Genomic DNA, 17,926 nt, shown 5'->3' on the forward strand with positions numbered 1-17,926 from the left:
GAAGAGGTTGTGTAGATCAGATATTCATTCTTAGATCTTTAGTGGAAAAGTTTCTAGAGAAGAGAAAGAAGTTGTATGCGACTTTCATGGATTTGGAGAAAGCATATGACAGGGTGGATAGACAAGGATTGTGGAAAGTATTAAGAATATATGGAGTAGATGGGAAGTTGTTGAATTCTGTGAAGAGTATGTATGATGGTGCTGAGGTTGCAGTGCGTGTGGATGGTGAACTGAGTTAATTTTTCTCTTTGAAGGTTGAAGCAGGGATGTGTCATGTCTCCATGGCTGTTCAATCTGTACATGGATGGGGTAATAAAAGAGATACAAGGTAGGGCAGTGGATATCGGAGTGACCCTAGTGAGGGAGGGTAGTGTTTGGAAACTCCCTGTACTGTTGTTTGCAGATGATACTGTGTTGTTAAGTGAAGATGAAGGGGAGCTACAAGGCTTGGTGGATGAGTTTGGAAGAGTGTGTAAGAAACGGAATCTAAAGGTGAATGTAGGGAAGAGTAAAGTGATTGTCTTTGAGAGAGGTGAAGTCAGTGAATGTACACCCGCGAACCAAAGTTTCCGTACCCCCCTCGATGGAAGGAAGTGGAAGTCAGGGTTAGAGAGAGGGCAGGTGAACGGACAACCGTGAGTGGTACTTTGGAACTGAGCTACGAGGCGAATAGTTAAAAACCTAATGACACTGGATTCGAAACATTTCCATGCTATTCACCTGCAAAACATTATACTTTCGGAACATACATACTGTAACATATAACATAGACTACTGTGTTATCATGGTGTCCTGTGATACTGACCCATCTGTTTCGGATCCTCATCACACAAATAAAGCACCGAGCCAGTTGTATATAAGTTGCAAATTATCATTATAACTGCAGTCATAATTTTTGTGAATGTTATCCCTGGATTGTCTCTAGCTATAATATAGAATGATTGTGAATTTAATGTTGATTTTCACAGTAGTTGTGCGGATGGTTATATATGTGGCAATTATTTTATGTGGACGACTAAACCACATTGTGATGGACAGTGGAGAGCATTCGCCAATAATTTACTATAACTAGATGAAATTAGATGCAAACAACACAAAATATTATGAGACAACGAAGACACAGCTGTGGTATCCTGCTCCGCCTTGTTATCAAGGCCTTAACTGGGGCTTCACCTCATACGTGCATTATTTTCCTTCAGTCTCTGCCTCTTTTATTACTCTTACTTCCCGGTATCCTCTTACTGCGAGTCGTCATATTCCTTGGAGGGTTTCTTGTCGTCCGGTCCTATAACCCGTACTGTATTACATTATTCCTCGCATCATCACTCCCAGACAAACAACGTTAGCCCAAGACTGCTGAATCTGTTAATACCATTATTGCCACTGCCACTACTATTCCTCCTTTCCCCATTGTGTCTACTGCAATTCTCCTCACAGTACTACTACTGCTACTTCTATTACTACTCCACTATAAATCTGTATAATAATACATATGATTGTCCTTATGTCTGTGTATCTGTTAATCATATTGTCCCTGTCCCACCGTCGACAACTCGTCACATACCCCGCACTGCTACCCCAGTTGCACCTCACCCCCCTCTCTCCCACCCGCCATGAGCTCTATTCCTCCTCCACTACGAACCATTTTACACCTCACCTCCTTCTTGGGCCACCAGGCCTGTTGTTCACCTTTTACCGGTGAATATACGTGGCATGCATTAATAAGAATAATTATAAAATTGACAGCAACAACATACATCTGCAGTATTCCGAACATTACATAATTATAAAAGTCGCAGACCCAAACGTGCCTATATTAAGGAGCTCTGATATATTAACCACAGAACCGACCACAGACCGTTCCTATCATTGCCACTGCACCTTACCTGTAGCACTTCATAGTAATACAACCCACTGAAGTCCTTTGTGGGATCACTATACATGTTTGGGAAAAATAACAACGCACAACATGCCTACAACCCATTAAAATACACCTGTGACGTTTCACTGACATCCATTAAATTGCCTAGAAGTTAGCGGACAAACAAACACACGGCTGGACATAGACTGAGGCCGAATGTCTCGCATCGGTATATGACAACCTGACAAACTATTACGATCCTGCTTTGTAGGTGTTATCATAGTTATAATAATAATAATTAATAATAATAATAATAATAATAATAATAATAATAATAATAATCGTAGTAGTAGTAGTAGTAATCACGTTAATATCCATGATATAGAGGAGGACAAACACCATAATCTCCCTGATAAAACAAGTGAAAACAGCTGTGACATATAAAACCAAACATTGCCATAATATGCTGTAATGGTAGGGTTATAGTAATACTAAATTAATGTTTGACCGCAACCCAACCTTCTGTCATGGCAAACAGATTCTGCATTGCGTCGACACATGCTATTGCAGTGTGTGGCCTTCTCAGTATCGTGCCTAATAACATGTGATTAATTATTATTATTATTATTATTATTATTATTATTTTATTATTATTATTACTGTGATGACACCTGCAATGCAGGATCACCAGAGTTTTGTCAGGTCGTTACATACCGATGCGAGACATTCTGCTTCTGTCTGTCTGTGTCCAGTCGTTTGTTTGTTTGTCCACTAACTTCTCCTAGGCTATTTGATGGATGTCAGTGAAACATCATATGCTTATTTTAGTGGTTTGTAGGCATGTTGTGCACTGTTATTTTTCCCAAACACGTGTAGCGATCTCACAGAGGACTACAGTGGGTTGTATTACCATGGTGAAGTGCTATAGGGAAGGTGCAGTGGTAATGATAAGAACGGTCTGTGGTCGGTTTTGTGGTTAATATAACAGTGCTCCGTAAAATAAGCACGTTTGGGTCTGCAGTTACTAAGTGTAATGTTAGGAACACTACAGTACACATCTACGATGTTGTTGTTATTATTATATTATTATCGCCTATCTTTAGAAGGCGGAGCAATCATGTTTTTAACTACATCTGTGTGTGTGTGTGTGTGTGTGTGTGTGTGTGTGTGTGTGTGTGTGTGTGTGTGTGTGTGTGTGTGTGTGTGTTCCTATTATATCTCATGAACGGCTTGAGCTATCAACATGAAGCCTTCAGCGTATCAAGATATGGCCAAAATCTTCGAGGAGTTCGAAAATGGCGACTCGGGGTCAGAGTCAAGGTCACCAAACTAACTGCTAAAGGTCAACTAGTTTTTATTGCCTGCCTTTAGCACCATTAAATCTCATGAACGGCTTGAGCTATCAACATAAAACCTTCATGGTGTCAAAATATGGCCTAAATGTTGGACTTGGCAAACAGAAATATTTTAGAGGGCGATTACCGTTTAGCTCTCAAATGCCTTCTTTTTTATCATTAATGCATGCCACGTATATTCACCGGTAAAGGGTGAACAACAGGCCTTCTGGCCCAAGGATGAGGTGAAGGGTAATGTGGTGTCGGAGTGGGGGAGGAGTAGAATCCATGGTGGGTGGGAACTGGAGTAGCGGTGCCGGGTCAGTGACGGGTTGTCGACGGTGGGACAGGGACAATAATTATGATTAACAGATACACAGACATAAGAACAATCATATTTATTATTATACAGATTTATAGTGTAGTAACAGGAGCAGCAGTAGTAGTACTGTGAGGGAAATTAGACACAATAGGAAAAGGGGGTTACAGTAGTAGTGGCAGTGGCAATAATGGTATTAACAGATTCAGCAGTCTTGGGCTAACGTTGTTTGTTTGGGAGTGATGATGCGAGGAATAATGTAATACAGTACGGGTTATAGGACCGGACGACAAGAAACCCTCCAAGGAATATGACGACTCGCAGTAAGAGGATACCGGGAAGTAAGAGTAATAAAAGAGGCAGAGACTGAAGGAAAATAATGCACGTATGAGGTGAAGCCCCAGTTAAGGCCTTGATAACAAGGCGGAGCAGGATACCACAGCTGTGTCTTCGTTGTCTCATAATATTTTGTGTTGTTTGCATCTAATTTCATCTAGTTATAGTAAATTATTGGTGAATGCTCTCCACTGTCCATCACAATGTGGTTTAGTCGTCCACATAAAATAATTGCCACATATATAACCATCCGCACAACTACTGTGAAAATCAACATTAAATTCACAATCATTCTGTATTATAGCTATAGACAATCCAGGGATAACATTCACAAAAATTATGACTGCAGTTATAATGATAATTTGCAACTTATATACAACTGGCTCGGTGCTTTATTTGTGTGATGAGGATCCGAAACAGATGGGTCAGTATCACAGGACACCATGATAACACAGTAGTCTATGTTATATGTTACAGTATGTATGTTCCGAAAGTATAATGTTTTGCAGGTGAATAGCATGGAAATGTTTCGAATCCAGTGTCATTAGGTTTTTAACTATTCGCCTCGTAGCTCAGTTCCAAAGTACCACTCACGGTTGTCCGTTCACCTGCCCTCTCTCTAACCCTGACTTCCACTTCCTTCCATCGAGGGGGGTACGGAAACTTTGGTTCGCGGGTGTACAGTGAGGTTGGATGGTGAGGAAATGGAGAATGTGAGTACGTTTAAGTACTTGGGTAGTGTGATGAGTAAGGATGGAAGTTTGGAGGGTGAAATGCTTGAAAGGGTACAACAAGGAAGAAAGGTTGCTGGTTCCTTGAAAGCAGTGATAAGAATCAGGGAAGTGAGCATGGAAGTGAAAAAGTTACTACATGACAGTATTGTGATACCAGCTCTAACGTATAGAAGTGAAGCTTGGACGTTGATGGAAGGATACAAGTCAAGAGTGAGAGCAGTGGAAATGAGTTATTTAAGAGGAGCCTGTGGAGTCACATAGAGAGACAGGCTGACAAATGATGTAATGCCCGGAAGTGATAATGAGTTGTGTCTAGTTCATTTTATATGAACAAAAGTTCGGTTAAGTGAGAGAGTGTGGCCTGGGCATGGCTGTTTCCATGCGGACGTTACCAGAACGTAGATTAAGTTACCTAGTTGCTAAGTCACTTTTTTTCCCTACTGTAATTTACTAGTATTAAGTCTTTATAATATAAACACTCGAGTGAGATGGGAACATGTGCCTTTGTTCATGTAATCCAGCATAATGTATGCATGCAAAAAGTGTTGTAAAGCACGATGATTATTCTTGTTTTTTGATGTAAGGGTATAAAGAGAGAGGTGTTGCTGAGTAGTTATTATAACTAGAGAATGTCATTTTTTTCCGGGTAATCGATTGTAAAGGGAAAGACATCCCACTGAGTCTATCACGAGTCTATAATAATAAAAATGTTAAATTCTGTACGCTGGCATCCCCCCCCCTCCCCTTTGCATCACGCAGTTTGGCGTGTCTCACTCGCTCACCGGCCATGGTAGGTGGCAGTTGGTCGGTATTGTCGTCATCCTCCTCCCCCCCCCCTCCAAGGAATTCTGAAGTGTAACGGTGACGCCATTAGCCTTTGGAGAAGCGAGTCCTGTGTTCCCGCTCACCTCCCCTTCATTTTTTAGCTGAATACGGGTCCAAGTGTGGAGGTTGAAGTCCCAGTGAGTGAGTCCAAGTCCAGGAGTGGAGATCAAGGTCCCAGTGCGTGAGTCAAGGTCCCAGTGTGGAAGTTAAGGTCGGGAGTGGCAGAGGACTGGACCAGTGAAATTTGTGCTCAGAGGGACGATTATGAAGAAACACATTGGACCGGGACAGAGGAGCTAAGTTTTGTGAATTTGATATTAGGACCATATAGAGATATATTTTTCGAACAATGTGCCAACTGATTCATGTTTAATCTGTAAAGCAAGTAGCTGGGGAAGATTTCTACCTTTTGGTCTTGTTAATACACATTTCCTCCCACTCGAACTTTATTGTTTGTATAACCCTTGAGAACTGGTGGTATAGAGCTTACCTAGTAGTTTATTAATGTGCAGCTTAGAAGCATTCTGGGAAACTGCGAAGGTCGGGCTTGGGTTGGCCTAGTTGGAGACTGGCCCCGTCATTTAGGCATGCTACCATTCTTAACTTGACCACTTGAAATATAATAAACGCAACCAAAGAGGCCGCTAATGGGAGAGAATCTCCGTCAATCTGAGTTCCTGACCGTTCCAGCACACAGTGGTCATCAACAGTGACTTGTTTTCTGCCCCTTTTGACCATGTAATAGTCTGGATCGCAGAGGTGACAGTACAATGAGGATATAAAGAAGTGTTGTGGTTTGGATGTGGATGTGATAGGAAGCGTTAGGAGGAACACACTGAGGTGGTTTGGCCACGTGGAGAGGATGGAGGATGAGAGACTGACGAGAAGAGTGTATGTGAGTGAGGTGGAGGGGGGGAGAGGGAGGGGGAGGACAAGGATGAGATGGAGGGATGGAGTGGAGAAGTATATGAGAGAGGGGGGTGTGAGCTGGGAGCAGGGCAGTGAAATGGCGGGGGACAGGGTGACGTGGAGGCGATTTGTTTGTGGCCACCCCGTACGGGATTTAGGCGTCTGGCAATAGATAGATAGATAATCTGACAGAGAAGCATGAACTGTATTTAGACGATGCAAGAGATACACCCAGAAAGTAAAACAAGTATATGCACCGACTTCTTAAACTTCAGATGAAGAAATAGAAATATTCTACAACGACATCTCCCAGATTGTGGAAGAAGAAGTTATACTATACTCATGGGAGACTTCAATGCAGAAGTTGGCAAATCGAAAAATGGAGTAGCATGTATGTGAAAATTCAGAGTAGAAGAAAGAAATGACAGTGGTGATATGATGGCAAATTTTGCTGAAATGTAGAACATCAGAATAATTAATACATTCTTTCACAAAAGAACAGGGAGAAAATGGACCTGGAGAAGTCCAAATTGAGAAACAGAGAATGGAACTGACTTCATTATAGCAGATAATAACACAGTCATAATTATCACAGTTATCAACAAAGTAAATACAGGAGGTGTTGAATGGTGGGTTGCACAGCCAGATTCAATTTCAGAAAGGGAAGAAAGACGCTGATTAAAAGTATAAAGGTACGCGCAAGTGAAAGCAAAGCAGACTTTCAATTACAAATAACGAATAGATATCAGGCTTTAAGGTTTGATGAGTGTGACATTGATAAACTGAATAATAGACTAACAAAATTGCTAAGAGAATCAGCAGGGCTAGTACAATACAACCAGAGCCATTAAGTATTCAAAAATGATCATCGAGCTCATGAAAAAGAAGAAGCAAGATGAAAGTAAAAACAAAGAAAGATGAAACAGAAAGAGAGGAATTAAATAAGTTTATCAACAAGACACAGAGAGAAGAAAAAAAAAAATGAGAAACATGAATCAGATTAAAGAAACTACAAAAAAAGGAAGAAGTCTGAAACAGTTCCGATGTAAAATGACGCTAGAAAAGCAACAAATTGCATCACTGAAAGACAATAACTGTGAAGTCATTATATGAAGAGATAGGATGGTGAAGAGAGATGAAAAAATTTACAAAGAACTGTATGCATTAAAGACAATAGTGCAGTACCAATACCTAACTTTTCAGCTGACACAAGTGAAATGCCAGAGGTAACACCAGACGAAGTAAACGTTTCTCTTAAAAGTATGCAAAAAGGGAAGGTTCCAGAAGGCGAAGAAATGGTAGCAGATTTACTGTCGGATGCAGGAGTAGAAGTACAATCCAGGATCGCCCACTTATTTACTCAGTGTATGATGCGTGGTGCTAAAGTGGCAGCAGATCAGAGGTGGGGTAGGTGGCTGACTGAGAATTTTCAACAGAATAAGAAAATGTTCTGGAAGGAGGTTAAAAGGGTGCGAAAGGGAGAGTCTGGGAAGGAAGAGCGAGCAAAAGCAGAGGATGGAAGGATGTTAATAGAGATAAATGCAGTAAGGAAGAGATGGACAGAGTATTTTGAAAGACTGTTAAATGTAGAGGAGGAAAGGGTGGCTGAAATTGGGGCGGATGGAAGGGTGCAAGGAATAAATGTGTTGGGAGAGTTGAATGATTCTTTGATCATGAATGAGGAAGTGGAGAAGTCAGTAAAGGAGATGAAAACAGGGAAAGCTGCTGGTATGGATGGGTGTGCTGTGGAATGCCTGAAGGGTAGTGGAGTGACTATTGTTGACTGGTTAGTACGATTGTTGAATGTGTGCTTTGTGAAAGGTATGGTGCAAACTGACTGGGCAAGTGCTTGTGTGGTCCCGTTGTATAAAGGCAAGGGTGATAAGTATGAATGTACCAGCTTTAGGGGTATAAGTCTGTTGAGTGTTGTAGGTAAGGTCTATGGTAGAGTGTTAATTATGAGAGTTAGAGAGGGTACAGAGGGAGTGACTTGTGATGGGCAGTGTGGCTTTAGGAGAGGGAGGGGATGCGAGGATCAGGTGTTTGCTGTGAGACAAGTGTGTGACAAGTATTTAGCGAAAGGCAAGGATGTGTTTTGGGCATTCATGGATTTAGAGAAAGCGTATGATAGAACTGATAGGGAGGCTTTATGGACTGTTTTAAGATATTATAGACTTGATGGTAGGTTACTAAAAGGGGTGAAAAGTTTTTATGTAAATAGTACAGCGTGTGTAAGAGTGGGAAATGATGTGAGTGATTCGTTTCCCATGAGAGTGAGGCTGTGACAGGGATGTATGATGTCGCCTTGGTTGTTTAATATTTATATGGATGGTGTTGTAAGGGAGGTGAATGCAAGAGTTTTAGGTGGAGGTCTGAGTCTGATGAATGTTGATGGTGGAGAGTGGAATCTGAAGCAGCTGCTGTTTGCAGATGATACTGCACTGGTGGCTGATTCAGAGGAAAGACTGAGACAGTTGGTAGAGGAGTTTGGAAGAGTGTGTGAAAGGAGGAAATTGAAAGTAAATAAGAATAAGAGTAAAGTGATGAAGTGTACGAGGTTGATAGATGGTAGGGGGATGAATATAGTTTTGAATGGTGAGTTGCTTGAGGAGGTAGAGTGTTTTAAGTATTTAGGGTCACATGTTGCTGTAGATGGAAGAATAGATGTAGAAGTGAAGTTTAGAATGAATGAAGTAGGAAACGTGCTGGGAGAAATGAAAAAAGTGTTTAGATATCGTTCGCTTAGAATGGATGTAAAGAGAAGGCTGTATGAGGGTGTTGTGGTACCAACTGCGTTATATGGGGCTGAAACATGGAATATGGGTGTAGCAGAGAGGAAAAGTTTGAATGTAATGGCGATGAGGTGCCTGAGGAGTATGTGTGGAGTGACGCGTATGGATCGAGTGCGAAATGAAGTGCGAAGGAGAACTGGAGTTGTTCGGGAGATGGCTGGTAGAGTTGAGCAGAGGGTGTTGCGTTGGTTTGGGCATATGGAGAGAATGGATAATGAGCGATTGGTGAATAAGATAACTAGATCTGATGCGTGAGGTGTAAGGCCGAGTGGGAGACCACGAATAGGATGGATGGACAGTGTGAAGAGAGCGCTGGATGCGAGAGGGATGTCTGTTGAGCAAGAAAGAGTGGCTGTGCGTGACAGAAATAAATGGAGAGAAATTGTGAATGAGTAAATGATGACGCAGCCCTGAGGGGAAATTCTCCCGCATTTGGTCTGATCAGCTAGTCAGGTCAGGTGCGGGTAAGGGGATGGGTCTATTATGATGTCGCAGGGGTAAACCAGCTCTGCTGTCGGGCCCTGCTGCGGATGTCACTGATTGCACTGCGCAGTTGACCCTTGTGCGGTGTGGTGTGGTGAGGATCTGTCCCTTCTCTCCTTTGGGGCTAATTTGTGAATGAATTTGTTTGAATGGATGAGTTAATGGGGAGTGTGGCGTCCTGTCTCGGCTACCTCCCTTTCCCTGGGGGAAGCAGCCTAGGTATATAGATAGATAAATAAATAAAGAACATTCCTAAAATATGGTGTAATACAATAATCATTTCGGTTTACATGAAAGTTGATTCAAAAGATCTTAATACCTATCGACCCATTAGCTTATTACCGGGTATTTACAGAGACTTCATTGAAGTCCTTACGAACAGAATAGCAAAACTGGAAAGTAACCTCATGAACAGGCAGGATTCCAAAGCTGGTATTCAACAACTGATCATCCGCACTCAATGAATCAACTGTTTGAGAAAACTACAGAACATAATAAACCACTGTGCTTAGGTTTTGTTGATTACAAAAAGGCTTTCATTTCAGTGGAGCACATAAATCTAAGTTCATTGCGGCAACAAGGAGTACCCGAGAACATTGTAACACTGCTCGAAAACGCATATAATGAGGGAACTGCTACAGTTGAATTACCGTACATAAAGACTCGGAAAAAAATAAGACTGAAAATGGCGTGCATCAGGAAGATACAATTTCGCCAAAATTACTTACAGTATGCCCAGAGAGTATTGTTAAGAAGCAGTAGTGTTCGCTGGATGGCACTGGAAGGTTCCCAATACATCTCTCATTTTCAGTTACGAGTCAGAGTTGACAGATTGCATGCTGTTGTGAGCAGAGATATTTTACAGAGTTATGCATTAATTTTTATTAATTATCTTTCTACAGTCTTTTATTTGGTGTGGTAGGTGGTGTCGACCATCATCCACTCACTTGATGTAGTGCTGCCTACTTCATCCTTAGCCTTTATCATTCTTTTTCCGTGCCTGCTCTCCTTTCTTCATATTTCTCCCATCTTTCCTGTCACTTCTCATTGCTTTTCTTTCCTTTACAGGTGGCTTTAAATTGAGTGATAAGCCAAATGGTTTCCTGCAAGCCAAGAAACCATTTACAACGCTGGGTGGTAATCATATAACCAAACCACACGTGCTCCCTACGTGTCAGTAAGCGGGTTAGTGGAGGGTTAGTGCCCCTCCCCACAAAACAAATAACTCAAAGTCAAATGGCCATCCCTTATGGGATTAAGGCGTCTGGCAATAGATAGATAGATAGATAGATTATGTAATATTCACATTTAATATCAGTTCGTATGCTAAAGCTTTTAAAGAGCTACATAATGTAAGAAAGCTGTAGATATTTTGGATGTCTCCAACATAGAAAACTGTTGTTGCTAGGAGTATGTACTATAGTCGTGGCGCAGGACTCTAAGGTTGGCATTATCGTGCCCTGGCAACCTACCATTCAAAAGTGCGTCTGATTTCGTGTATAATATGAGACGCATGTGATTCGTGTATAATATGTTCGTGTATAATAATATTCGTGTATAATATATTCGTGCATAATAATATTATTAGTATATAATATGATATGCAATCGGACGCACTTTTGAATGGTAGGTTGCCAGGGTACGATAATGACAACCTCAGAGTCGTGCGCCGCGACTATAGAACATTCGAGTGTCGTGAAAGGTCATAAAAGGATGGGGGAGAGAACTGAGGAGATTCAGTCATTTGAGTTTTACTTGTGGCCTTGTGTAGCTCCAGTTCTTGTAGAGTCGGTGAAGTGTAATTGGCAAGTATACAGAGTAATAATTTGGAAAATAAACACTACAAATGCGAGAAGCTTGCGTTATTACAACTCCTGAGTTGATCTGGTGTACACTGAAAGGCTGACCCTACGAAGAACGATTCACTGGGTGTCATCCTTCCTACAGTATATTGAACTACTGTTGTTGGAGCCTGTGGCAGTGTGGGACATGAACATAACAAGTGGTGTCAGGAGTTGGGATCAAAAAGTGCTGCAGTGAGTCATCTTCGACATGATCCTGGAAGGTGTACAGACAAGAAACCAAACAAGGTAGGAGGAAGTATCGCTAGCTGCAATCATGAAGCTTCTACAAGCACAAAGCTAACAATTACAAGCACAAAATGAACAACTACAAGCACAAAGTGAAGGACACTGAGTTCAAGAAAGAACTCAGTGAACAACTACAAGCACAAAAAGGTGGACAGAAAGAACTTATGGAACAACTACAAGCACAAAATGAAGAACAGAAAGAAAGATATGAATAACATTGAGGCATTACAAGGGCAACAGAAGGAGTTGCAACTGAGGATGCAGGGACAGCTAGAGGCTTTCATGGGGGAAATGAAGGAAGAGCAACAGTTCACGGAAGAAGTATACGCTGAGCTACAGCAGCAGAAACGTGAGGTAAGCAATAACGTAATGAAGTGCAGACAGCATGTGGACAACCAGTTGAAGATAACTAGTGAGGGAGTTGTGATGGAGTGCAGAGAGCATGTAGATGATCAGTTGATAATTAGTGAGAGAATTGAGGCTGTAGAGAAATCTTGCGATGCAAGCCTCAGATTAATGTACAGGGAACATATTAAAAAAAAATGGACAGATGGTGAATCTTGACGAATCCTAAGCACTTAATGGTAGCATTACAAGCCTGAATAATCAGGATGCAGAAGTTTTAAGTCCTGGACTTAATAATGATGCCTCAGTTTTTAGGCCCCCAAACCAGTGAAGTGCATGGCTATAATGGGGAATCAATTAAAAAGAAACCCCAGGAATTTGATGGCAAAGTATCTTGGGAAACTTACCGTGCGCAATTTGAGCTACTTGCTGATCAGATTGGTTGAGATAACAGGAAGGGGGCAGTGCAACTTGCTGCTAGCCTCAAGGCTGCCGCAATGGAGATTCTTCTTGGCCAGATGTCAGCGGAGGAAAGGAACAGTTATCAGTTCCTGGTAGAAGTGCTGGAGCACAGATACAGGACCATGTACAGTCACCCATAAAAGATGTAATACCTCGCTAGCCAACCCCTCCGCATTTCGTGTGGTAACACGGTAACTTTTACAACTTCAGATAATTCGAGTTAGCTTTGAGATATTATGCCTGACTGAATCCCGACTCGAATTTAGTTTGACTTCCTGATGAACTAATGTAACTATGCCGTGTGCGAATATGCTCTTCATATTATTGCTTTGTATACAGTATTAAATAATCGCATTATGGTGCAGAAGGCAAATCCTTTGACCAGTAGATAATCTTATGTTGAAAACTTTCATAATGTGGCACCTATCATTCACATTAAAACATGATGAGTGGATGCACAAAAACAAGTACGATGTCGTATCTGTCCATGATTTCCAACCCTTCCCTACACAATTCAGACAATTCTATTGCAGCGATTATTATAACTTTCAACCCACAGCCTAACCTGTGACGTTACGTATATGTAAAAATTTAAAGTCACATTACCGAGTGGGAGCTGCTATGTCGGTACATGTCCTGGAAAGACCAATAATTATTCTTGCACTGACCTGCACGATATAAACATCTTGAGGCAAAAGGAAAAAAAAAAAAAGCCATTCATATGAGGCTGCTTAATTTTAAAGGCAGCAGGACTTCATGATGTGTAACTTAAAGGTAGGCTACACCATGGTGAAATAGGGACACTTCCTTGATATTACTATGGTTTCGTTATTTTGACGAGATTTGTAAAATAACTGTGTTCTCGATGACCTCATTAGAAGAATAATTTTCTCTGATCCATAATCTACATCCGATTTTATGACGTATTACTGGAAAAAAAATATTTTACCGTGGGAATGATACTGTTGGTGGATGGGGCGCTCACCATCTACTCACTCAATGTAGTGCTGTTCTCGGGTGCCTGCCCTTTCCTCTATTCCTTCCTTCCATCTTCGGCTTTTCTTTCCTACATCATTTCCTCCTCCTTCGTCTACGGGTGTCTCTACACTGAGTGACAAGCCAAATAGTTTCCTGTACACCAGGAAACCATTTACTATGCTGGGTGGTAATCATAAAACCAAATTATGGCGCCTGGTGGTTTAATGGACAAATAAGGCTCTCCAATCGGATTGAAACCGTGCAGGTTTAAATCCAAGAGGTGGTTGGGGTTTATTGCTCACGTAATGCCACTCAGGGATGAGTGAGGCTGGTCATTCTCATCTTAAATGTCAGGACCAACTTGCCTAGCCCAGGGCTTCTACGCTCCTCATGGGGAAACACAGGCTTAAATGACGAATAAATGAATGGGAATCATGCTTTTATAACTAAAACAGCAGTTTACTGCTGAAATAAAGATGAAAATTACACTTCTATTAGGTTAAGAGTTCCATATCACTTCTGTAGAAATACTGCATTACGTGCCCCGTGACATTTTGACAGAATATGAATTTCTGCATTATCGTTCGTTTATTGATTTTATCCTACGTTTATGGTTAAGTATTTCCTGTTTCTCCTTAAAAATAGTATGACATTGAATTGTGTAACTATATCGGTGTTACGTATTTGTCTTAGATAATGCATCCTCTGAATATCTTACAAGAAATGTTAGTATTTCACTGTCGGTGTCATAATAATCATGTTGTACAAGAAGAATTTTTACAGTAGTTAAGTTAGGCATCACTGCCTGAGTTATTTTCTAATGTAAATACTCCCTTTTTCATCTCAGTCTCCAAATTTCATAGATTATGCTTGTCTTTCACGATATACTGTGATTTTAATGTCCGATAATTGTGGAGATAATATAATTGAATTCGGAGGTTACAGTCTCTGTCGTGGACTGTGATCCCAAAGCTTGAAACTCAAGAGCTGAGTTTGTCTGCTCCGATTTGCATCCATATCAATAATTTTTCCTCTGTAGCCTCCCACATATCTGTGAGTGAGGGGATGTGTCAGTGCCAGATTAAACATCTTTACAACATATGCGTGGTTACAGGGGATATGTCACTGTCAGTACGAACGGCTGCCTGGCCACGTCTCTACCACATAGCTTGGGTTCAGATGGAACAGTGCCAAAGCGAACGCAACCCTGGCCACATCTCCACTACATTTGCGTGGGTTGAGGGGATGTCTCACAGCAAGAGCGACAGCTAGCCTGGCCACATCTTTACTACATATGCATGGGTGATGGGACGTGTCAATGCTAAATCACATGCCAATCTGGCCATATCTCTGCCACATATGCATAGATGAGGGAATGTGATAGTGACTGATTATTCCTTTACTTTATCCTATCTCTCTCACATACAAGTTCATGGGTTACCGTAGTAGTGTACATTAGAATTTTAGAAAACTCAAGCTCTAAAAGATGGAGGACGTATTCATTTGCTGGTTCAGTTTGCCCCATGTCCTACATTTAGTGGCAATTGACCAAGTAGGTTGCCGGTGATTGCGCGCGCGCACGCACGCACGCACGCGCACACACACACACACACACACACACACACACACACACACACACACACGCACGCACGCACGCACGCACGCGCGCGCGCCGGCTCAGTGGTAATGCTCTCGCCTAGCACCTGCTAAGACGGGGGTTCGCGCCTTGCTCGGGATGCGAAAAAAGTTTCACTGACGACGTGAGTGGGTACTGTCCCCATTGAGCAAAAGGATGGTGTGTGCGTGTGTGAAGGTCAGGACTTAGCCCTTAGACCGGACTATATGAGCTCTCAGCTCTTCTGGGAGGGTAAAAAGCTGATGATCACAACCATCACGTGATCCTGACAGACCCGTTGAACTACACACGTACCAGGCACGGATTCTGGGTAGGGAGGGGCGTGGTTGGCATATGCCCCCGTATTTTCGGCAGACCAATGAATATTTATATAAAATAAACTATGAGGGCAAAATGTAAGTGTTAAGTATCTTACACAAATCATTCATGGAATCATTTCGATGAAAAGAGGGATTTGTTGATAAATTGTGGAGGGTTTGACAACGAGTTATCAAGAGCTCATACATGTAAATCCAGAAAAAAATCATGTCACCGTTTTCCGGAGTGTTGCATCCAGCTGTGTCCAACCCCCTTCCACAGGCACTCACCCCCCCCCCTCCGACACCCCAGACATAGGCTTCCCCCCCCCCCACAATATTCACACATATGTTTCTTTGCGGAATATGATGCTCTTCACTGGTGCTCAGTTTGTGTTGCTTTCTGCATCTAAAATCCCAACCTTTGATTAGTAGAGGTTGGACCCATTTGTTCCCTGCACATGTATTAAGACAAGTACGATGACGTGTAATTCTTTTCTTTGCTCATTATTAGTGCGATTTTACTTGGTAGGCTTATTACTGGGGTGTTCGATAATTGTACTGAATAAACACCTGCCATCTTGAGGTTATTCCCATATGTGCTACGATTCGACTGGTAGAGGAGAAGTTATGGGCACAACTTATTTTAATGACGATCAGAAATGTCAGTGCTTGTGGTTTTTAATACAATAATAGCTATACAGAAAACAGGCCATGGGCTCTATACCCAAAGACCACCACATATTAAGACAGTGGTTCCCGTAACCGACAACCAACATTATACTTTTGCCATAAACGTTCCATAAAATAACAATGTCCCCTTCATTATTATTACGTGATAAGACTTATCTGACTACCACCATGCAATCTTAAATAAATTACGAATAACCTCAAGATGGCAGGTGTTTATTCAGTACAATTATCGAACACCCCAGGAATAAGCCTACCAAGTAAAATCGCACTAATAATGAGCAAAGAAAAGAATTACACGTCATCGTACTTGTCTTAATACATGTGCAGGGAACAAATGGGTCCAACCTCTACTAATCAAAGGTTGGGATTTTAGATGCAGAAAGCAACACAAACTGAGCACCAGTGAAGAGCATCATATTCCGCAAAGAAACATATGTGTGAATATTGTGGGGGGGGGGAAGCCTATGTCTGGGGTGTCGGAGGGGGGGGGTGAGTGCCTGTGGAAGGGGGTTGGACACAGCTGGATGCAACACTCCGGAAAACGGTGACATGATTTTTTTCTGGATTTACATGTATGAGCTCTTGATAACTCGTTGTCAAACCCTCCACAATTTATCACCAAATCCCTCTTTTCATCGAAATGATTCCATGAATGATTTGTGTAAGATACTTAACACTTACATTTTGCCCTCATAGTTTATTTTATATAAATATTCATTGGTCTGCCGAAAATACGGGGGCATATGCCAACCACGCCCCTCCCTACCCAGAATCCGTGCCTGGTGTGTGTGTGTGTGTGTGTGTGTGTGTGTGTGTGTGTGTGTGTGTGTGTGTGTGTGTGTGTGTGTGTGTGTGTGTGTGTGTGCGTGTGAGCGCGCGTAAACGCACTCTCATGGGCAACCTACTTGGCCTATTGCCACCAAATTTAGGACATGGGACAAACTGAACCAGATATCTTTTTTTAATAACAGAACAGAGGAAGGAAAAACAAATGAATAAAAAAAGTAATCCATATACCAGATTATTGGCGTCCTCTATTGATAAAATATCTGTAACAGTTAGACATGAACTGCTGTAGGATGAAGTTTGAAGGAAACAACTCCGAAGAAGCGAGTTCCAGGGAGATGCAGTTCGGGAATAAAAGATTTCTGATAGGCACAAGTTCTGCAGCATGACTGTGTGACGGTCCAGTCATGAGCGCTGCCAAATGCCCAAGTAGCACGGGAGAAGGTATGGAGAGGAGGCACAATGGATGCAACTTGATGTGTACTAAAAGTATCAGTAAAATAATGCAAGGGAGGCAACATTCCTTCTTGTAGTGGAGGTAGTTTATTTAAAATAGCAGGGTTATTAATAATTCCATCAGCTTTATTTTGAATTTTGTCTAGTTGTTTTAATGCAATCTCTCCACATCCATTCCACAAGGGTGAGCTATATTCTAGCTCAGAGCGCACATGACTCTTATAAATTATAGCTAACTGCTCGTCAGTGAGGAAGTTACGGACTCTGTACAATAATCCAAGTTTCTCTGAGGCAGTTTTAGCAAGTGATCTAACATGAGAGGTCCAGCTGAGGGCATTGTTAAGTGAGATACCGAGAATTTCAGTAAATTTGGAGATGAGAATATTAGTAGCGTTGAAGGTAATATACGAATCTGGCAATATCTGTATTAGTAAATAGTATATACAGTATTTGGTTTTCCTAGTATTAAATTAGACAAGGTTATTTTGTCCCCATTCATTGATCTTAGATAAGTCTTGATTTATGGAGATGGCTGCAATGAGTTGATAGTTACAGATATTAAACTTTGTAAATGGGTGTTTGAGTGTTAAT

The sequence above is a fragment of the Coenobita brevimanus genome, chromosome 13 (genome assembly GCF_032717465.1).
Source record: "Coenobita brevimanus isolate Jiangsu-jjx chromosome 13, ASM3271746v2, whole genome shotgun sequence".
NCBI lineage: Eukaryota > Metazoa > Arthropoda > Malacostraca > Decapoda > Coenobitidae > Coenobita > Coenobita brevimanus.